The 24099-nt window shown below is 39.9% G+C and overlaps 1 protein-coding gene across 11 annotated transcripts in view; it reads left to right on the plus strand.

Moving 5' to 3' along the window:
* Positions 1-24099, plus strand: part of LOC114670999 (uncharacterized) — a 142213-nt gene that overhangs the window by 55508 nt on the left and 62606 nt on the right. Inside the window, exon 2 of one of the 11 annotated variants that reach the window (XR_013400730.1) lies at positions 23667-23830. The exons of the other annotated variants lie outside the window; for them this stretch is intronic. The gene's annotated coding sequence lies outside the window, so the exon portion shown is untranslated. The remainder of the gene's footprint in view (positions 1-23666; positions 23831-24099) is intronic. 11 annotated transcript variants of the gene reach the window in all.

The following is a 24099-nucleotide window of genomic DNA, read 5'->3' on the forward strand; positions in this document are numbered from 1 at the left end:
CACAGGGCCTTCCTTTGTGAGAGGAAGTGTAGAAGAGGGATGTTTGTGGCAGGAATTATAGCCCCAATATCTGTAGTTGATCTCAGAGCTGTAACTGCATCCTCTCCCTCCTGCACAATCCATTCTGAATCCTGTCACCCTCAGCTGTCTCTTGGGCAGGCCTTGGTGTCTCACTGCAGTCTGAGCAGAGCCTTTAGGCTGGGGTTGCTGCCCTTGCCCAATCACAGTAACAGCGAGGTGGGGGAGCATCAGGAGGCATCCATGCAGGTCGCCCGAGCTCCATGTCCATGCCTTCCTGCCCCTGCATAAATGCAGCGCTATGTCACCTCCTGGTAGGTGTCACTAATCAGTAGACACTCTTGCCAATACAGGAGACCCTCTCCTTTCCTGCTCATCCCTGGCGAATTCAGCGGAGTTATAAAAGGGACCACCAGAGCCCCCTTTAGACCTTTAATGAATCCATTTATTTTTGCTTTCTCCTCTTGCTTCTCCAACATGAGATTTTTTTTTTTTTAATTTGTTATCTTACCTAGATAGGTAGTTTCAGAGGTTTCCACTGTGACTTCCTCACTATAAAAATTCTTACCACACAAGACACAGACCCAATATGGAGGTTCTTCCAAATACCAATTGTACCAAATTCAACTGATACTTGGGGACTTCAGAAGTGACCATTGAAGTACATCAAAACATTTTACGCCAAAATACATTTTTTGACATAGTTAGAAATGGCCCTGCAAAGCCGTCTTTTTTGGGGGAAATTTGCCTCTGTAGGTAATCTTCAGTAATGCAGCCAGGGCGCCCTTTCCAGGCCTTTCCTGGATCTAAGAGAGATCCTAAGAGAGAGTCTGACACCTTTAAAAGTCTGGAAAGAGGCAGCTGCCATCTATTCTGCCTGTGGGCTGCTACCTGTGAGACTTCATTCACATAAGGCCACCTTTGCCAGCCAAGACTCTTCCTTTCTCTCTCCTATGACCTGTCTTGCCACTAAAGCCTGTTTTGGGCTGTGCTCTGAGCCCGCATTCTTTCTGTAACCTCAGGATGATGTATAAGCTTCTGTACCTCACTGGCGGGTTAAGCCTTCATTCTGAAGACCCCCTACATACACATTAAATAAATTCATATGCCTTTTCCCCTATTAATCAATCTGCCTCATGCCAGTCATTTTTCAACAGACTTTAGGGGGCCAGGGCCTTGGCTCACATATCATTTAGTTAGGTCTACACATACAGTGGGCTGACTGTGAGCCAAACTTCATCCAGGGATCCATTTATTACCTGGCACCCACAGGAGCCCTTCTAAGAGGTGAGACACAAAGCGTGAGGTCTCAATCATGATGTCTCAATCCTGCTTCCCATCACCGCGTCTCCTTCTCATGGTGGTGCCAGGTCCTTTGTCTTCCTCTTGGGGTTGTGGCAACCTCTTCAGTCAGTGATGTCAGGACTTGAGAAATGGCTTAAGACTGGACATTGTGTAAGGGATTGTAACTTTTTATGGGGCAACCATCCTCAAACTCCTTTCCTGCTTGGTTCTTCTTGCCTCTTTTTTTCTTTTCCTTTTCTTTCTTTTTTTCTTTTTTCTTTTTTTTTTTTTTTTGAGACAGAGTCTTGCTCTGTCACCAGGCTGGAGTGCAGTGGCACAATCTCGGTTTACTGCAACCTCCAACTCCCTGGTTCAAATGATTCTCCTGCCTCAGCCTCCCGAGTAGTTGAGATTATAGGCATGCACCACCACACCCAGCTAATGTTTTTTGTAGTTTTAGTAGAGACGGGTTTTCACCATATTGGCCAGAATGGTCTCGATCTCCTGACCTCATGATCCACCTGCCTCAGCCTCCCAAAGTGCTGGGATTACAAACATGAGCCACAGCCCCTGGCCTGCCTTTTTAAAGATACAGATGTTAAGCAGCACCCTGGTTGCTGGCCCATCCATTTTGTTCTGAGAAAGGCCATTCTCTGCTATCCATCTCCACAATGCCTTTGGGTCAAACTCCCTCAAATGTCCCTGCACCCCTGCTGAGAGTTTTATGTTGATTGCAGCCCTCTGGCTTGTGGGTTTAAAGTGCAGCCACCTGTGTTACCTCAGGGCCTCCACATCCCTGTGGCTATTGATGGTCCTGGTCAGGTGATCAACCAGCCTTCCTGTGGTCAGCTCTGGCCTGCAAAGCAGAACTGCCCACTGACCCTCTTAGAGACGCCAGTGCTCTCTCTCTAGCACATTCCCACGCACATTCAGCATAAGTCGTTGCCTCGGTATCTCCTAGGGGCTTTCTCGAGAAACGCCATCTTCTGCTGAGTGATCTGGACTTAGTATATTCATTCTAACACATTGATTTCCCTCAGCCTCTTTTTTTCTTACCATCAGCAGTGTTTTTTCTAGGCTTCTAAAAATCTTCCCAGCAGTGAATTTGTCCCCAATATCTGGGGCTCTTCTGGGGTGTCAATCCCATGAGACAAAGTGCCCCAATGCAATGAATGCTCACATACGCAGTATTGACATCCTGGCCCTTGAAATCCATCCCCAGAAGGTGAGCAAATTCCCCTCGTTCATGCTAATGCGTGCAGGCTAATCTGTCCCGTGTGTTTTTTTAGTGTCTGATCTCTCTGTGCTGCCTTTTCAGCATCAACACACACCCACCTGGTTTATGCTAGGTGTCAACCCTAGCTGTTCGTCTGGCAGCCGGGGAGGGAACCGGGCGCAGGGTTGGTGGGGAACTTGTTGCCTGAAGGATTTTGCAGTATGGTTGTGGGAGTGCTAGTTCCTAGGAGGAGAGGGTGGTCCAACCCCAGAAGCCATCTGCACAGGGGCAGTGTTGTGGCATCCGCGTCCTCAGCGGGGGACATCCCACCCCATGCTCCAGGACTCCAGACCTTTACACAACAGACCTGCCTTGGCTGAGCCTCCAAATGTCTCTGCAACTCACCAGCTCTAAAAATTAAATGTGTTTGTTTGCTTTCAAATCTGCTTCCTTGAGGTATAATTGTATACAATAAAAAGTTGCATGGGTCTAGCAATCCTATGTCTCTGTCTATATCCAAAAGAAATAAAATTAGGATTCTGAAGAGACATCTGCACCCCCACGTTCACTGCATTATTCACAATAGCCAAACTATGGACACCATATAAATGTTCATCCCAAAATGAATGGATAAAGACAACGTGATATTCACATACAAGGGAGTACTATTTAGCCTTACAAAAGAAGAAATTCCTTCAGTGTGCAACAGCATTGACAAACCTGGAAGACATTATGGGAACTGAAATGAGCCAGTCACATACTGTGTTTCCATTTATAGAAAATGACCAGGATAGGCAAATCTATAGAGAAATAAAGTAGGTTAGTGGTTCCCCAGGACTGGTGAGGTTGGGGAAAAAATGAAAAGCAACTGCTACTGGGCACAAAAATTTTGGGGGAGTATAATAAAAATGTTCTAAAATTCACTGAGATGACAGTTGCACAGCTCCCTTAATACAGTAAAATAATTTGACCCATACACTTTTTTTTTTTTTTTTTCTGAGACAGAGTCTCACTCTGTTGTCCAGGCTGGAATGCAGTGGGGCAGTCTCGGCTCACTGCAACCTGTGCCTCCCGGGTTCAAGTGATTCTCGTACCTCAGCCTCCCTGAGTAGCTGGGATTACAGGCACATGCCACCAACCCCGGCTAATTTTTGTATTTTTAGTAGAGATGGAGTTTCACCATGTTGGCCAGGCTGGTCTCGAACTCCTGACCTCTGGTGATCCTCCCAAAGTGCTGGGATTACAGACGTGAGCCACCAAGCCTGGCCCTGTACACTTTAAGTGGGAGAGTTTTATGGCATTGAATTATATCTCAACAAGGCTATTTTTAAAACTGGGCAAATGTGGTGATGAATTTCAGGGCAGAGCAGCTGAAGCCTGTCGGCCACACTCCCTGAAGAGGCTGAATCAAGTTTCCATGGCTATCAGAATTAGGTCCCTAGGTGTGGCTGTATGATTATATACATTTGTTACTCCATGTTTTAAGGTGGAACTTGCTTTGCTAACCGTGGTATAGGCAAAGATTCTCATATTCCAAAGCAAATCGCAGGATTATCCATCTGCATACTAGAAAACAAGAGTATACAAAAGTTTGGAACTTGAAGAGTTCAGGAAGTGGATGTGAAAGAGAGAAGCCCATTTGAGAGAGTTAACATCAACTGAGAGTCCCTCTTTCTTTTGACCTAGGAAGAGGAGTATATGTCTCTCACCTTAAGCCAAGTGAGAGATAACATTCTAGAATTTTGCCCTGGAAGTTGTGGGAGCACCAAGCTTAGGACCAAAAATACTCCTCAAAATGCCTACAGGAGAGATGCTGCATCTGGAACCTCCTGCTTGGCACTGGAGCAATGATAGGGTCCCTGTGGGGAAGTCACTGCATCCTCACAAAGGCGCTGGTAGGCATCAGGATGTCAGTCTGCAGGTGATGAGACCCCAACAAGGAGAAACAGAACCGGCTGGGAGGAGTGGTCTGGAGAACACTGCCTTCACTGAGAAATGTCTTGTCTTAGGACAACAGGGAATTTTCTCAGTGTCGGCAAAAAGTAGATGTTTGATAAATGTTTGCAGTGGTAAATTTATCTTCTCATGTTGTTTCATTCAGGAAAGCAGGCAGCACAGGCATTTCAAACAGAAGGAATTGAATTCAGGGAAATTTCTGCAGAGGTGATTAAAAAGTCACTCAGATAGTAATGACTGACACAAGTGGCTTTCACCCTCGACTAGAGAGAAAAAGGGACATGGTGATGTTATTAAAGGCGGGAGCCTGGGTCTCAGATTTAAATCTTGAACCACAGCAAACCCATGCAGAGGGAGATGGATCGACACGGGAGACTTAGCTGCCACCAGGATGTTGCCTGTGGCAGAAAGTAAACGAGAGTAAAACCCTGGCTTCCCTTTCCCGTCACTGTCTGCTACTGGGCATCACAGACTACAGCCCTCAGCTGTCAGGTGACCCTTCTCCCAGACGCATGAGTTAGCCGGTGTCCTCCAGAGCAGGATGCTAGAAGAGTTAGACCCGCTGATTTGGAACTCTTGCAATATTTCTGTACTTGAGAAATTTTACATAATGTCAAGAATTTTTGCCATGGAGGGGAAGAGGGAGCGGGCTCCCTTTTTGTTTTAGTTTAGGTATGCTTGTTTTAGTGTTAGGACCTCTGCCAAGCAGATAATTAAAACTGTCACGTTACTTAAAAAGTAAATAGAACATTGCTTTCACAGTGTTCCCAACACAGAACTAGAAGGGGGAATCTTACTGCATTCACTACAGGAAAACTGACTCAGGCCAAAAATGAACTCCAGCAAGGGCTCTAAATTTTTCCAGACCATTTTCCCGTCTTTGGACCAGCTCTTTAAAGAGTGACATGGTCCTAGTTTGGAATTTTCTGTGGAAAGGAAAAATTTTCTGTAACATACAATAGGGCTGTATTGAGTTAAATGGGTGTGTTCCGGACTGGCTAACAAGTCTGCAGTTCTTAAAGTCAGTATTTTAAAACTATAACAACAATAATTGAGGAGAAAGAGAGAGTAATCTATGGGGGAATATTGGTCAGAGGAAATCATTGTTCTCTTTCACTTTTATTGTTCTGAGCAATTCAGCGCTAGCCCCTAATTTGCACATCTACTTTAACTAAAACAAAAAGGACTACAACAACAGTAACAATAACAACAACAGGTCATGTGGTTAATCAGAAATATTATCTTAGAAAATATGACTGGATATTTTTTCTTTATTTTATTTTTATTTCTATTTTTTTGGAATACGTTCTCACTCCGCCACCCAGGCCGGAGTACAGTGGCACAATCTTGGCTCACTGCAGCCTCAGTATCCCCAGTTCAAGCAATTCTCCCACCTCAGTCTCCTGGGTAGCTGGGTTTACAGGCACATACCACCACAACCGGCTAATTTTGGTGCCATTTGTACAGACAGGATTTTACAACGTTGCCCATGCTGGGGGTATTTTTTCTTACTCTATACAGCTCTCTCACTGAGAGGGATTCAGTAAAGATCCTCCTCTCTACCCCTTGACATTTCCAATGCCCATTAAAGGTTGGCATCCAGCAATGCCTAATCTGATGATTTCTTAATATGATCTCAATCTAATTGACTGGAAAATGTAGGTCACTGATGGAATTGACACAAAAGTTGATGTTAAAAGGTGGAACTTGAGGATGGGAGAGAGTCTCAGATAAAAGAGAACAGAGGTGTCTCTAAGGTAGAGTGCTTGGGAAAATGTCTGGGTGACATTTCAGACAGGAAGCTCAGGATGATATTGCATCATTGCATTGGCCCCGTTTTAAATGTCAGTGAAATCCAAAGAGGAAGCATCCATCTGGGACTGGAGCACAAGTGCTCAAGCGAAGCCCAGAAAGTCCATGGAAAGCCTCTGCTCCCATCACATCTGCTAAGGATGTACCAGCCAAAACAGGATACATGGACAGGCCTGAATTCTATGGGGCTACCCTTGCTCCCACACCACAATCCTAATTACTACAGAGAAATCATATATCTTCATAATTGGTAGAAAGTCACCATTTTTTTGTTTTCATTAAAATAATTGTTTCACTTGTTCTGCGCTTGGCGAGGTAAGCCCTGGGGCTCAGACTTGGTTCCAGGATCATGCTATTTTAAGCTAATTTTTATTGAGTGTTAGGATCTCTGCCAAGCACATGACGGTCTCCTCACCAGAGATCATATCATGTGGTTGGGAGTACATCCCAACCCTGCACCTCGCCAGTGAGGAAATGCCAAATCTATAAAAACGAGTGTAATAATAGGATCAATCACATCTGTTGCTTCCGAGAGTAAGAGAATGCATGTAAAAGTGCACAGCCCATCACTCGGAACACAGTAGATGTGTCATAAGTGATAGCTGGTTTTGTTGTTATGTATAAAATTCTGGTTACCTTAGTAGCACCCCATAGGAATGTTAAATTAGGATTAAGTTAGATGGCTAATGTAGGCTAAATTCCTTCACTAACTCCCTTGCTTTATCTCCTTTTTTTTTTTCCTTCTGCTTCTCTTACATTGCATACCCATATCATTTAAATGAGAGGGAATGTGGGAAGAAAAAGTATTAAAGATGAATTTGTACTTCTCTTGGAGTAAAAAAGGTAAATGTATTTTTGGATAGCAATGATCTTCCCAAAATGTTAGTTATTCAAACTCTTGGGACTAATATTATGAAAAGTATTGGGAGTGAACAGAATGTTTTCCATGGGAGTTTAGAACAATTTAATGTGTTCCATTATTCTGGTAGAGAAGGAAAGCACAAATAAAAAGAGAATTACTCTTCAGGAAAAACAAAAATGAAGGCTGTGCCTTCTCTGCACTAATCTTTTCAGATTTTTCTTTCTAGTAAACTTTTAGAATATTTTCTTGATTTAGCATTTGCTAGTAAATATGATGGCTAGTTCAAATCAACATTACTAAACAGTTAAAAAAATGAAAATACCACAGATAGGAACATATATAATTTTTTTCTCATTTCTCTATGTAATTTATACTTCATTTTAGAGCTTCAAAAATCCCTGCAGGCATTGCGTAAGAAGAAAGCATTAATTAAGAACAAAGATGGATTGATTGGAACAATATGTTTGGCTTATTTTATGAGAAAAATAAAAAAGATCTACAAATTGGTTATATAGTGTTGCATATAATAAAAACCTTGCCAATATTTCTGTATATACCAAAACATAAAACAGGACGATAGAATGGAGAATGCTTAGAAAATAAATATTTTAAAGTTGCTATGCAAATGTCTTACATTTATGCATACATTTGGGTAACTTTAGCTGCTTATGACATGTGAATACATAAATGAGAATATGCATGTTTATAATCCTGTGGGAGAAGATCACCCTACCCGAAGAATGAATGCAATTGATGTGAAACTAATTTGGAAAACTTAAATCTCAACCTGAATTCCATATATCTTCTCTAGTATAAATGAATTTACTTTCCCCATACTGATATTAAGAATTGGATTGATTGCCAGGTTGTTAACTGTGACTAAATATGATAGTAGTTTCTCACACCACATACACACTTTGGTGATGAACTTGCTGTACTGCCAGTCATTTGACAGCATGTGACTTGGTGATTTCTAGAATTTGCTTTGATTTTTTGTACCTAATAGAGAATTTATTTTAAAATAGATTTTGGATTAAAAAGAACTTCTGTTGCTGGTCAGTATGAAATAAAAGAGTCTGAGTTTACCTTCCTGGCTGGCACAACAAATAGGAAAAAATATTTGAAACAAGAGTTTCTGACCTTGGGCCTCAGGCAGTGCAGGGCAACTGATCACTGAGAGAGGAGAAATAAATGAGGCAAACCCTACAATTGCTGCAGCTTACTACCTAGAGAAAACTCCCAGGCTGCCGAGTAAAGAGGAAGGTACTGCCAGAGCCTGGATATCTCCAGCTGAAGAGGCAGAGATGGAATTCCAGGAAGACAAGACTGACTGAAGTTCCTAGGCGAGAGTAGCTGGAGAAAGAATTGCCGCAGTTCAATAACCATATACCTAACAGTCTCTACCCATACGCCTCCTCATACATGAAAGGTAACTCAAAATGGATCAAAGACCTGTAAGATTTCTGGAAGAAAATTAGGATAAAATTGGATGAAGTGAAATCAAAGTTTTATTTACTATAATGTCTGAAACATGATTCATAATAGATTCTGAGAATAATACATTTGATTGAATAAAAATGAAGACCTGCTGATCAAAAGACAAGGATGGGTGGAAATGTTTGTGAATGATGTATTTTTTTTTTTTTTTTGATAAAAGGCTTGGATCCAGAATATGTAAAATGTATATAACAAATAATAACATTAATCTAATTAAAAAAGAGAAAAGGATGAAATGTAAGAGTTTGTAGGCCGGGCGCGGTGACTCAAGCCTGTAATCTCAGCACTTTGGGAGGCCGAGGCGGGCGGATCACGAGGTCAGGAGATCGAGACCATCCTGGCTAACTCGGTGAAACCCCGTCTCTACTAAAAATACAAAAAATTAGCTGCGCGTGGTGGCGGCGCCTGCGGTCCCAGCTACTTGGGAGGCTGAGGCAGGAGAATGGCGTGAACCCGGGAGGCTGAGCTAGCAGTGAGCCCAGATCGCACCACTGCACTCCAGCCTGGGGGACAGAGCAAGACTCCCTCTAAAAGAAAGAGAGAGAGAGAGAGAGAAAAGAGTTTGTAAAGATGCTAAACATCATTATTCACCATGGAAATGCAAATCAAAACCACAATGCAACACCACTACCCTCCTATTAAAATATGTCAAATTAGAAAGATTGATCACGCCAGATATTGGTAAGGATGCAGAGGGCCTGGAACTCTCACACATTGCTAGTGGGAATGTAAAAATGGACGTGATTTGGAATACATCGGATACATTTTGGCAGTTTCTTAAAAAGTTATCTATACCCCTACCCTATGACTCAGAAGTCACACTCAACGTATTTACTCAAAAGAAATGAAAGGGTATCTCCATATAAGTTACACGTGAATCTTCACAACAGATTTATTTGCATTAGCCAAAAGAGTAGAAACAGCCCAAATGTCCATCAACATGTGAACACAAAAGCACTTTGCAGTATATCTGTACAAGGCAATGTTGTCCAGCAGTGAAAAGGAATGAGTTATTGGTACACCCGACAGCATAAATGATGAACATCCAAATAAATACACTGACTGAAAAAAAAAGGCAGACAAAAGGACTACACACCATGTGTTTCCATTTGCACAAAATCATGGAAAATTTAAATTAATCTATAGTGACAGAAAGTCAATCCAGGTTTGCCTAGAGCAGGAGTGAAGAAATACAAAAAGCCATGAAGAAAACTTTTGGGAAAGATATTATTGTTCATTATCTTGATTGTGGTAATAATTCCATCAGTATAAACATATTTCAAAACTTATCAAATTGCATACTTTAAATATATGCAATTTATTATGTGCCAATTATAAAGCAATAATGCTCTATTAAAAAGATAATTTTGAAGGATGAGAAAGCATCATGTAGATGAGAGAAAATAAATTACTCTGTGTAAAAGCACCTGTAACTAAGTAACTGAATTGCTTATCTATCATGCAAAAACGACCTCAAAAATGTAAAATTATAAGTATTGTTTTCCTTAGGCAATTTTTGTAGTAACCTATAAGATCCAAATCTTTGATATTCTGTATGTTACTTAAAAGAAAACAAAGCAAGAATTAATCATGTAAGTTTTAGGTTAGGGTTGAGCTGACGAGTTTGATTTCCCAATTTATTTTCTGGAAACACGATTTGCATATATGAGTAAGTGTGCAGTTGCATTTTTAATATTGTCTTCAGTGTTATTTATACAGAGATAATAAGAGATGTGTTATTCACTTCTTCAAAATTCACCCTTCACCCCACAGATGGTCACATCTCTGGGATCTGGGGATATTGGTGGTATTAAGCATCACATCATGTTAGATTCAGGGTGATGAGAATTTTGTGACAGAAGGAAAGACTCTTTACTGGCTTTGTATGCATTCCATTATTATCAGCATCAGTAAAGATACTTAATCACTCTTGTCTTATAACGGTGTTATAAATTCAGGCTAGTCAAACACTTAGTACATCCTTGCCTACCTATCCTAAACCTGCAGCAGACATGATTAATCAATCCCATCTCTTTTTGAGGCAAGGCTTTGGTCTTTGAATTCCTCTCACCACATTACCCAACACAAACACCGTGCACGGGGAGACAGTGCATGGAAGCTGAGCATACTTTGCTATCCTAGCTCTAGAGAATTCTGTAGAAACTGACTGTTCTGGTTGTGTGCAACTTGGCGTGGAATGTGTAATATCTACCCAATAATTAAGAGGCTTATTAAGAATAACAATGGTAATGCTTTTCCTTTTATATAAATTGCTTTTTTTAGTACAAGTGTAATACATGCTCATTAGGGAGAAATTTGGAAGGCACCAAAAATCACAGAGAAAAATCATTATTGCACCTAATCCCGCCACCAAGATAAAAACACTAGTGCCATCTTGCGGTGATTTTTTTGAGATATTTTAGACTTTAATGTAAATGGTAATAATATAGAAATGAGTGAGCGCACACTGAATAGTGCCCAATTCTTGCAAAATCAGTGGTGACTTAGAATGCTACTTGCAAATGATTCAAACAGTAAAATCTGTCTGTTGTAATTTGGTTCCTGTCTATAAAGAAGGAACTAAATACTAGGACAATACCCCTGCTGCGCAGGCAGGAGCCACTGGGCCAGTTGGTGGTAGATGAGGCCTCGGGGCTCATATTCACTTTTAGTGGTGGTCGAGATAAGAGTTACATGAAAAGCAAGGGATGAAGAAAAGGCTTGGTTATGTCATGGGTGAGGGGTTGTTACGACAACCCAATGCAATGGAACATTAAAAAGTGTAATTACGAAAAAATAAGTGTTTAAAAAGGACATCCAGGCTGGGCACGGTGGTTCACGCCTGTAATCCCAGCACTTTGGGAGGCTGAGGCAGGCAGATCACCTGAGGTCAGGAGTTTACGACCAGCCAAGTCAACATGGTGAAACCCCGTTTCTACTAAAAATACAATACATTAGCTGGACGTGGTGGCACATGCCTGTAATCCCAGCTACTTGGGAGTCTGAGGCAGGAGAATTGCTTGAACCTGGGAGGCAGAAGTTGCAGGGCACTGAGATCTCACCATTGGACTCCAGCCTGGGCAACAAGAGTGAAACTCCATCTCAAAAAAAAAAAAACAAACCTCTGTAATCTGTGGTGGTAGACGATGATATCCATCCATTACACCAATCACCTTGCATCGCCTCTTTAGTATTAAGCAGTTATTTTTCTAGACATCTAGTTTCTTGAGGTCAGAGACCACCTTATTCATCATCATGTTTAGAAAATTGTGGTGGTGTGTTTGTCAAGATGGGCTAGGTTACAGTGTGTTAACAACCCCGGAATCTCAGTGCTGTAAGGTAGGGCTTGGCAAACTATGGCCCAAGAGCCAAATCAAATCCACAAACTGTTTGTAAATAAAGTTTTATTGGAACACAGCCATTCCCATTTGTTCCCAGATTGTGTATGACTGATACCACACTCCAAGAGCAGAGGTGAGTAGCTTTGGGAAGAGTCTAAAATTCTTACTATCTGGGTCTGTGGAAAAAACAAGTTTGCCAATCTCTGGCTTAAAGCAACAAGGAACTATTTTGCAGTCATGCTAAAGATGCACAGTCGGTTGGTCTTGGAGGTGAGGCCCTGCTCATTGTATTCACTTGGGGACTCAGTCTGATGGACAACAACCTTGGCATATGCTTCCATGATCACACCGCAGGAATGAGCGTGGAGAGTGAAATGCCAGCAATCAAATTATCCCAGCTGTGGATAATTTCTGCTCACGCATTATTAACTACTCAAAGAAAATTCCCATGCCTAACTTGAAGAAAGCCAACAAGTGCAGCCCCTCCCCATGTATGTGTTCAGAAGAAGTGGACACCTGTAAATCAGGGCAATATATCTGGCACAGAACTAAGTAAAATTGTCATTGAATAAGCAAATAAACAAAAACTCGTAACCAGTTTATGCAGTTCATTTGTTTGTATTTTCAAATACATTCATTAACTATCCTCTGTGAAACATCATTCTAGATACTAGTCATCCACCAGTGAACAGAGTACATCCACCTGCCCTCATGTAACTCACATTCTAGTAGGGGAAACTAATGTTAAATTCTTCATCTTAACGTAGACATTTCTCCATTTCACATTAATCTCTGTAGCTTTCTGGTTTAAAAAAATTATTGTGGGTTATAATGTCTCCTAATTACTAACTAGGGCAGCATACTACTACTATTATTATTACTATTAATAGGAAGAAATTTGGGATGTTTTTCCAAAGTCATCCCGGATGATCAGCAAATTTATTTCTAACGCCATCAGAGTCTGCGCTTCTCAATCAAATCTGAATCTGGGAAGCATTTTTTATTGTTGTTTTTAACCTAGGATCTGATTTATAATTACCTGGCACTTCAAAAATACAACACATTTATTTGTGGGTAATTGATTAATAGGAGCTCTGAGAGAAAAGCCTCTGATTCAAGAGGCATCTCACATGGATTAAAATGAACACCCAGCCAATAGGTAATCTTGTTTAGTTGTAAGAATGACAGGAAGGGAATTTTCCTGGATTCCCATCTCCAGATTTTATTTTTTAGCTAAAAAGTACTAGCTCCTGGTGTGAGTGGACAAAAATGAGGCTGAGAAGCATGAAATGTACATTAGTTCTTTCTGACTATAGCAAAATGCAAAACACTCAATGACTGAGAAATATTTTTATACACCTACAATGGTGATGCCCCAAAAGAGTCACTGTCCCTTCTCCCGCTGGGACTGTACATTAATTACAGAGGAAAAAGTTCCGGTATTGTTTCTTATCTGGTAAACAAATAACATCAGTCTGTTGATGGGGACACAAGCTGGTGTTGCATCATAGAAGAAGGTTTGACAATCTGATGAAACCCGAACATCAGGGCCAAAGACAAATGCTCAGAAAAAAAGTTCAGATAGAGATCAAATGTTTCAACTTCATAATGCTTTTTCTTCCTTGCCAGTGAAGGAAATACAAGTCTACAGGCATCAAGAGGAAACTGTTGCAGCTGAGGTTTTATCGCATGAGCAACATTTACTGGCTGTAAAACCCACACATTATAGTGGAAGAGAAACGTCTCTACTAAAATAACCCTAGCCCAACTTTGAGTATTGACACAAATGTTCTTTCAGTTTCGGTGATTTTTCTCTATTTCTTTTTCTCTTTTCTAACTTCATTGACTTCTATATTTTATTACTTTTTTTTTTATGTTTCCTATGGACTTGATGTGCTCTTTTTCTTTTTCTGATGTTTTAACATAAACAATCAGGTCGTTGATTTTAATACTGTTACTCTAATATGTGTTTATTGGTAATTTTTTTTCTCTAACTGTCCTTGTGGGTTTGTCTCTTTCTACTTTATGCACCATCAGTGTTTGCTGCATCTATTTAGAAGCTCTTTTATTAGGACATAATCATTTGATATTATTATATCTTTCAATCAGTGGCTCATTTTTCATTAGGAAATGACCCTAATTCACAGCAATAGTGCTTTTTCTGAAACCGACTTATCTGATGTTAATAAAGCCTCTTCAGCTTTTTAAAACTAGTATTTCCAGGGTGAATATTTTCCTATATTATTTTTCTTTTAATCTAACTTGTGTCTTTATATTTACACTGGGTTTATCATTGTGGTTTTTTTTTGGTTTTTGTTTTGTTTTTTGATTTAAGTTTCTTGTAGAAAGCATATAGTTTGCTTATTTACATCCAATTTCACAATTTATGTCTTTTTTATTGTGATGTTTAGACCACTTATATTTTTTCAATTACTGCTATGGTTAGGTTTAAATCAAACATCTTGTTATTAATTTTCTTGATGTATCTTTTATTATTTTTATTCCCTTTTAACATCTTTTGCCTTTATTTACACTTTACCTGTTATTTACTTCCACTTTAAATTCCATATTCTCCTATTAGCTTCCCAATTTTTTGATGGGTGATTTAAGATTTATAGTCTTTAATTTGGATTCATTGCAGCCTACTATGAAGTAACAATGCACTACTCCATGTATGGCACAGGAAACTAATAGAAATAGATTTCCAATGTTTCCTGCCCAACTTTTGTACTCCTGGTGTCACACATTTTATTTCTATGTTTTAAGCCTAAATCTCACAATAGTTGTTTTCCTTCCTTAAACAGTCTTTTATCTTTTAAAGACATTTAAGAAATAATAATCATTTTATAATTCTCCCACATATTTATCATTTCTTGAATTCTTTAATCCTTTCTGTAGACTGGCGTTCCAGTTGATTTTATTTTCTGCTGTCTGGTTAACTTTTTTATATTCCTTTCAGTGGTATAGTGGTTTTAAATCTCTCAACTTTTGCATAACTGAGAACATCTTCGTTTCTCCTTCATTTTTGAAAAATATTTTTGTGGGATTTAGAATTTTAGGATGACGTACTTTTGTACATTAATCTAAAGTCGCTTCACCACCCTCTTACTGGCACTGGTTCTGCTGAGAATTGTGCTGTCGTCGTTAATTTTGTCCTTCTGTACATAATGATTTTTTTTTTTTTTTGAGACAGAGTCCTGCTCTGTCACCCAGCTGGACTGTAGGGGAGCAATTTTGTCTCACTGCAACCTCCACCTCCCGGGTTCAAGAGTTTGTCCTGCCTCAGCCTCTTGAGTAGCTGGGATTACAGGAACCCGCCACCATGCCTGGCTAATTTTCATATTTTTAGTAGAGATGGGGTTTTGCTATGTTGGCCACGCATCCTTTTTAAAGATGTTTTCTTTAACTTTGGTTTTCAACAAATTAATTATGGTGCGCCTTTGCATAGTTTTGTTCATGCGCATTGTAACTGAGGATCCTTGAGTTCCTTAGATCTGCAGATGTATAGATTTTATTTTTAAAAAATCTTATTTGAACAGCTCCCCTCCATTTTTTCTGTGACTTCAGTTAAATACATATCGCTGATAGATACTCTCCCGCAGCTCACTGATGGTTTGCTCATTTCCCCCGACTTATCTTTCTGTTATATTTTGGATAATTTTCAGTTGCTGTATCTTCAAGTTCACTATTTTTTTCTGATAGTGCTATTAATCCTAGAGTATAGATTTTCCATTTCTAGAGGTTTAATTCGGGCCTTTGTTTCCATATCTCCACTTACACCCACACTTTTCAATATCATCTTGACCATATTAAATATGCATATAATATAATAATACAATATATTAATAATAAAATATAAAGTAATATATACTGTTATATATTAATAACAAAATACATTGTATATTAATATATACATTATATATTAATAATATGCATTATGTGTTTATATGTAATATATACTACTAATAAAATGCATTATGTATTTATATAATATATTAATAAAATTGTGATACATACATGTATAATAGCTATTTCTATCATATACATATACATATATGACATATATATGTATGACAGCTATTTTATTATTATGGCTTAGTTCTTTTATCTGTGTCATTCCAGTGTCTGTTTCTATTGTTTGAAATAAAACATCCTTATGAACTACATTTTCCCATTTATTTGTGTAACAGTGAAGATGAGCATGGTTATCAGCTAACTGTGAGTGCTGGAGTGACCCCAGCCAGCCCACATGAAACACAGACAAACTCTTCTAACTGAGCTATGCTCAGAGCCCTAACCTACAGTATGGAAAGCAGGTTGATTTTTGTCATTTGCAGCAACTAAGGGTTGGGTTGGTTAGCAAAAGCTAAGTGATATTCCCAGTAAATATTCATAAAGTCATGAATGAATATCTCAGAACATCTCAGAACTTTGAAAAAATTTTAGTGACATATCCATATATCTATATTTGTTTGTATACATATACTGTGTGGATTTTTACATATTTATCTCTCAGTATTCCAGTTAAGGAAATGCAATTCTTCTTGTTAAAACTGAAATAAAGTCTTCCGATTATATATAAATAGTGCCTTATTAAAATTATAAATATAGACATTTCTAGCTGAAAGAAACCTAAGATATCTTCCACTCCATCATCCTGAATTTAGAGACGGGAAACTTGAGGGTCAGAAAGTAGTGAAATCATTTGCCTGAAATCATGCAGTCACTTTGTTTCAAGGTCAGGATTCAAAGCAGGAGACCAGAGCACGGAGGCTGTTCCTGTGGGCAGGGGACTCTTCTCTAATGGGTCCAGGAAGGCTATGCCTACCGATGCTATAGTGAGAAACAGAATTAACACAATCTGTTTTGGGGAATGGTATTGCTGGTGAAGTCAGTGTTATGTTTGTGTGTCATCACCATGGCTTAGACAGACCCTTGGGAGAAATCCGAGGGCAAAAAAAGCAAAACAAGAATGATGGTTGTGTTCTTGGTGTGAGGGCAAGATGAATGCTGATTGCATAGGTTGTGATGGTGATGGCGATGGTGGAGGTGATGCTGCTGCTGGAGATGGTGGTGGTGGTGGTGATAGTGGAGGTGCTGATGATGTTGGTGGTGGTTATAGTAAAGGTGATGATGTGGGTGGAGGTGATGATGTTGCTGGTGGTGGTAGTGGAGGTGATGATGTTGGTGGAGGTGATGATGATGGTGGTGGTAGTGATAGTGAAAGAAATGACAGTAGAGGTGATAGTGGAGGTGATAATGGTGGTGGAAGTGATAATGGTGGTGGTGGTGGTTATAGTGGAGATGATGATAGTGGAAGTGATGGTGGTGGAGGAGACGGTGGTGGTGTTGATACTGGAGGTGATGGTGGTGGTGTTGATACTGGAGGTGATGGTGGTGGTGATGCTGCTGCTGGAGATGGTGGTGGTGGTGGTCATAGTGATAGTGGAGGTGCTGCTGATGGTGGTGGTGGTTATAGTAAAGGTGATGATGTGGGTGGAGGTGATGGTGTAGGTGATGATGTTGCTGGTGGTGGTAGTGGAGGTGATGATATTGGTGGAGGTGATGGTGATGGTGGTGGTAGTGACAGTGAAAGAAATGACTGTAGAGGTGATAGTGGAAGTGATAATGGTGGTGGAAGTGATAATGGTGGTGGAAGTGATAACGGTGGTGGTGGTGGTTATAGTGGAGAGGATGATAGTGGAAGTGATGGTGGTGGAGGAGATGGTGATGGTGTTGATACTGGAGGTGATGGTGGTGGTGGAGACAGTGAAGGTAATGATGATGGTGGTGGCTCTGATAGTGATGGTGATGATTGTGGAGGTGATGGTAATGGAGGTGGTGGTGACAGTGAAAGTGATGATAATGGTTGAGGTGACAGTGCAGGTGATGATGGTGGCAGTGGTGATAGTGGAGGTGATGATAGTTTTGAAGATGATAGTGGAAGTGATGATGGTGGTGGTGATGCTAGTGGTGATGATGGTAGTGATGATGATGGTTGTGGTGGTGATAGTGGTAATGATGATGGTGGTAGTGATAATGGAGGTGGTGATGGTGGTGACACTGAAAGTGATGGTTATGTTAGAGGTGATCATGCAGGTGATGATGGTGGTGTTGATAGTGGAGGTGATGGTGATGATAGTGGTGGTGATGATGATGGTGGTGGTGATACTGAAAGTGATGATGATGTTAGAGGTGATCATGCAGGGGATGATGGTGGTGGTGGTGGTGATAGTGGAGGTGATGATGGTGGTGGTGGTGATAGTGGTGATGATGGTAGTGGTGATACTGAAAGGGATGATAATGTTAGAGGTGATCATGCAGGTAATGATTGTGGTGGTGGTGATATTGGAGGTGGTGATGATTGTGGTGGTGGTGATATTGGAGGTGGTGATGATTGTGGTAGTGACATTGGAGGTAATGATGGTGGTGGCAGTGATGTTTGTGTTCTTTCAGGCATCCACCTTGAAAGCAAAAATAGTATAAAACTGTCAGGTACAAAAAAGGAGTGGCATTACAGAGAAGTGGGATACATTCATGGCTAATGCCTCAGAACTTCAGATATAGTTATTCATTCCAATCCTTGGAAGTCGTAGCAGTATTTACATACCCTAATTCATTGCCAAGGATGCTTTGGTGTATCTCTACAAGAAAAAAAAAAAAAAAAAAAAAAAAAAAAGGAGCCAAAGAAAAATTAAAACTTAGTTACCAGAAAATAGCATATCTCTGCACGTTGTTACTAGAGAAAGTAGCATATCTCTGCACATTAATGTCAGATATTATCTACCTTGAATTTTCTTTATTTAGAATTTAAAATTTCATGTCTTTTTTAGAAGAAAAATTTTTTATTATAATAACACAGATTTGAGTAGAATAAAATTACTCAAGCCCATAATGCAAAACTACATTTTGTCTGTACTCATAATTTCCACAAGAGTGTGTGTGTATGTGTGTGTGTGTGTGTCTGTGTGTTTGAAATATATTCACATTGTTTGCTCGTTAGGTTTTCAGAAGATAGTGAGATAGTTGATATATTTCTCATTTAAGGGTTTATGAGCGAGGATGGGCGTAGCAAAGCCAAGCAATATAAATAACTGTACACTAGCATTTTAGTTAAAAAGATATCATTAAGGAAGAAAAGTAGAAGTTGCAGAAACAAGGTCAGAATTTAATTGGTAAAAATGTGCAGCACTTGCTACCCATTTTCAATGAAAGTGAATTTCTATATGCTATGAATTCATTTCTTCAAGGGGAAAAAATTCTTTATGAGTTTTAATTGTTTAGACTTTTACCAAAATACACTTTAGCCTCACCATGTACCTGTTACTATTTGAGCAGCAAGTGGTTATTTAAAACTGGCCAGAGGTTAGGAGCAGAAGGCATTCAGCTGAAACTGTTTAAAATGACACACCATTTCTCAAGTTTAGAGAAGCCAAAGAATTCATTGAACTAATGGATTATTGATTTCAGTAGGGCAGATGTGTTTAAAAGGTGTTGATTCGGTTTGTAACAGTCTTCAAAATGGCTTGTAAAACTGAGATACAAATAGCACTGCAACGAGGAATATGCTTTCAAACTGCTTCCAGTGGGGTGTAGTTTAGCTCAGTCCCAAAAGCTATTCATAGCCTGTAGTGAATTTCCATCTTTAAAATACATCTCCATCCTATACACTGGGGCTCCGTACCCGTAAGTAATACATCAAAGGAGCATAGTATGTTCTTTCATTTTTTTATGTTAAATTTGGTTTGGAAGTGTAACTTTTTATATGTGTGACATCATCTTATAAATTAGTGAAAATCAACATGAGTTAACAATTTAAGTCATCCTTGTTGTAACCATTTAATCTTGTATGATTCAACATGTATAGGTTTATATTTGCATGAAAAACATGACTCAAATATTCAGACATTTTGTTCTTGAGTGATAGACTTAAGGCAGTTTCAATGATACTCTATTTTGTTTACATTTTCTACTTTTCTTCTTCCTAAAATGATTTTCTAATATGCCGTTTAAAGCTGTGATGGAACTGTGTCATTCAGATTTCAAGAATTTTTTGTGCAAGGAGCACAGTACACTAGCATTCCCCAGCCACAGCACTTCTGCAGCACAGCGTGGAGTCCTGGGTCTGGTTGTGTTACTCAGAGCGAGACGTGTCCATGGGCAGCCCTCCCATGAGTTCCCTGATGGATTGGCCAATACTTTTCCTGAGTTCCACTGCCACCTGGAGCTCTGCCTCTCTGATCTCCCTTCCTTCACCCTGTCCTTTCACGGGTGTCAAACCTGCATTGTGACATGGCTGTCCCTTCCTATGGTCTCTCCCTGTCCATCTATCACCAATGCTATGCTCAATGCATCTCACACTTCTTACTCTGCCTTGGTGTTTGTTTCCTGGAGAAATTCAACGGACATGGAGGATGGACTGCATTCATTTGAAAAGGAGACCGACATCCAGAATTGATGTGTGTTCTGATATGTCCTCTTGTTTGTTACAATTCAGTCTGATGGAAAAAAAAAATGATGGTCCTCCTTTCAGTGACTAATTCATGTTGATTTATGTTCACCTCACTGGGACTTATACCTCACTTGGTCTCATATTCTTTTATCCCCTCAAAAGTATTGAAAGCACAAGTTCCTCTTGAGCAGCTCTGGAATTTAAGGATGTGTTTGTGGCAGAAGTGTTGGATGGGATGTGATCATCGCTTCCTACTGAACCCCAATCACTTCGTTGAATCCCATTCACTTCTTCAGCTGCAAATCTGACCTGGAAAAGCTCATCTAGGCAGGTCTGTCTTGGACATCCATAAACATAGATGCACTTCTTATGAACCTAGTGCCACTGCAACACAGGAACTCAGTGAGGATGTGACACTGAATCTAGGACAGCTGCTTGGGGACACTGACGTAACGAGTCATAGGAAACAAGGCAATGTGTTGTGAGAGGAAGCATGGAAGGAAGGAAAGAGACTGGGTTTCTGATAGTGTTGTGGAGCTGCTGCGCCATCCCTGAATGCAAATGCCACTGGGTGTCTCAAGTCCAGAGCAAATGCCCTGACAGTTTAAGTCACTGTGTTTATTACAGGTGGACAAAACTGAAAAGATATACCTCTTCTCTCATCTTTGTCAGGTTCATTTTTGTTTGTCTCTGTGGGTTTGTTGTTGTAAGCAGCATTGTCCTTTGACCTGAAACCTAAACAACAGCAACAACAAATGTGCTTCTCCTGTCAGAGTCTCATGAACGTTACACCAAATTACCTCTCCCCGCATTCCTCTGCACCCTGTCACCAAACATAGCAGTTACTACCTTGGAACCTTAGGTTTCATGGTACACAGTTTAAAACCCACTAATCCATTTTTAAAAATAGAGTAGATGTATTTAAACACATTGTTGTTCCTTCTTCAAAATAGCAATTCAAGTATTAACACAAATACTGGTGGCATCAGTAAAGTTTCACCTTTTGCTAACATTTATAATTTTTTTAATTGCAGCGATGCTGTCTGGAGAACATAAAAATATCAACTATGACTGACTCTTGCACTGTTATTAGAAATGTTTTGAGAGAGTGTGGTATGTTTTCCTCTGTACTTTTAATCCTGAACAGCTAAGTGTTGTGCTAATTGTCTGTCTATTGGATTCTATTAATGCACATTGAGCTGTCTCTTCCATTCAACTCATGAATTTTTAGTGTCTTTTTGGAACAGGCATCGATTCGAGCTTAATGCTTTATGACTTATTACCTATATCAATATTTTGTGGACAGATCTGACTATGAGACCATTATAAAATTATTATGGGCTGGGCACGGTGGCTCACAGCTGTAATCCCAGCACTTTGAGAGGCCGAGGCAGGCGGGATCACAAGGTCAGCAGTTTGAGATCAGCCTGGCCCATGTGGTGAAACTCTGTCTCTACTAAAACTACAAAAATTAGCTGGGGGTGGTAGCAGGTGCTTGTAGTCCCAGCTACTTGGGAGGCTGAGGCAGGAGAATCACTTGAATCCGGGAGGTGGAGGTTGCAGTGAGCTGAGATTGCGCCACTGCACACCAGCCTGGTGACAGAACGAGATTCCATCTCAAAAAAAAAAAAAAAAAAATTAAAGATAAAAAATAATAATAAAATAAAATAAAACAATAAAAAATATAAATAAAGTTATTATGTATTTCCAGAACATGTAGAAAAACTTATAGGACTAAATGAATAGCTTACATTAAATAACAACTAGGTTTTTAGTCACAAGTATTTAATATATAATAAACATCAACTAAAATGACATTGTATGTTGAAATTATGACAAAACATACAGATTACAAATTAATGATTACAAGTGGAATCATTGAGATTACATGCCAGATGACTTTTATATGCCCAATGAGGTCATTACCTTTCTAGTTCAAGCACGCCATTTCAGAACAGCAGAATTTAGCAAGTCATAGATCTATGACCATAGATATATGATTATATATGCATATATGTACACACATAAACATACTACATGCATATACACACACATTTATGTATACATAGACACAGGTATATGTTCACTTTTCCTTTCTTTGTAATGTTTAATATTATTAGAGCACTTATCAAACTTCCCACAACACATTTGGAATGGTGTTCTCTCTAATTTGTCTCAAATTTTTATATACATCTTTCAATTATATCATAAACTCTATGAGAGAAACCTCTTATTTGTTTACTTTTTAAATACCTTTTATGCAAGAGTAGGAACCTAACCAATTATAAGCCTTCAGTCAACATTCATCACCAGATCGTGTAGAATAAGATTGCAAACACTGTTCATGCCCATGAATTCTCTGTTGGACTTGATTAGTCAATTTATTAGATCTTATTATTGAGTAAGCCAGGCCATCATGGAGCTCACAGATCCATGTTGAGGAAAAATAAGTAAATCAAAGATTTACATTATTAATAGAAAAATTGCAACTATAACAAGAGCTGTTGATGAGAGGAGGTTGAAGGGATCTACCTGCCTTGGCCTCCCAAAGTGTTGGGATTGAAGGTGTGAGCCACTGCATGCAGCCTCCCTCTAATTTTTGGGGCAATCTTATTGGCATGGGACTCTGGTAAGTTCCGTGATGCACACGCACACAAAGTGCTAGGGTGCGCTCACTATCCAAGTACCAATTAATCAGGGACAGGGACATAGAAGCAGTGAAGTGCATGCAATGTTGTGCTCTCAAGGTTAATAGTAAGAATAGATGGCACCTGTCTAGGATCAAGGGGATGTTATCATCCCCATTCTATAAATGGGGAAAGGAGAAACAGGGGGGAAAAAAGAGCTTGAATCCTGATAACTATGCTGCAGTCTGGTTCAGGAACCTGCAGTTGTAACCACCACACCACTCTGCTCTCCCAACACCAGGTCACTCAAAGCAACTTCAGAGTGCTGGCTGGGAGTCAGATCTGAAGGGGCAGGTGGGGGACACTCAGTGAAGGGATTTGAATGTCCTGCTAAGGAATCTGTCCTATTCTGTGGGGCACACAGGGCCAGGGAGGCAGAAGAGATGAGTGATGGGGCCGTGTCCACTCTGCAGCCAGAGTGGAGGAGGCTCATAGGTCCTGCGTGCGTAACTCCTTGTTGAAATGCTCTGCGGCTGTGGGGCCTCTAGTTGAAGCTCTGACATGCAGAGAACTTGAAAGTAGTCATTTCTGTCTTTGCAAGGAAAGGCTGGACCAGCTAAAAATCAGTGACTGTTCTTGGACCATCAGAAAACTGAAGTTGAAGGAAAAACTGCCACTGGGAATCTGGGGAGACAGAGGCACTCACAGAGTCACAGCAAAAATCAGCCGGCCAGGAGCTGGAACTGCTGGAGACGAAGACTGAAAGTAAGATTAAATGGTAATTTTGATGAATTGCTGGAGGCTGAGTTTGACATACTAAGGGACATAAAGTGGATCCATATACAATTCTCAAATAAAAACATAAAAAGTGAAGTGAAGAGAAAAAAGCCACCAAACATAATGAGACCTTTATTACCCTAAGAACGAAACCAAATAAAGACATTTAAAGACGTTAAACAGAGGAAAAGGACAGGTCGCTATCTCTCATAAACATAGGCAATAAAATCCTCAACAAAATAGCAGTGAAATGAATT

The sequence above is a fragment of the Macaca mulatta genome, chromosome 11 (genome assembly GCF_049350105.2).
Source record: "Macaca mulatta isolate MMU2019108-1 chromosome 11, T2T-MMU8v2.0, whole genome shotgun sequence".
NCBI classification, from domain to species: Eukaryota; Metazoa; Chordata; class Mammalia; order Primates; family Cercopithecidae; genus Macaca; species Macaca mulatta.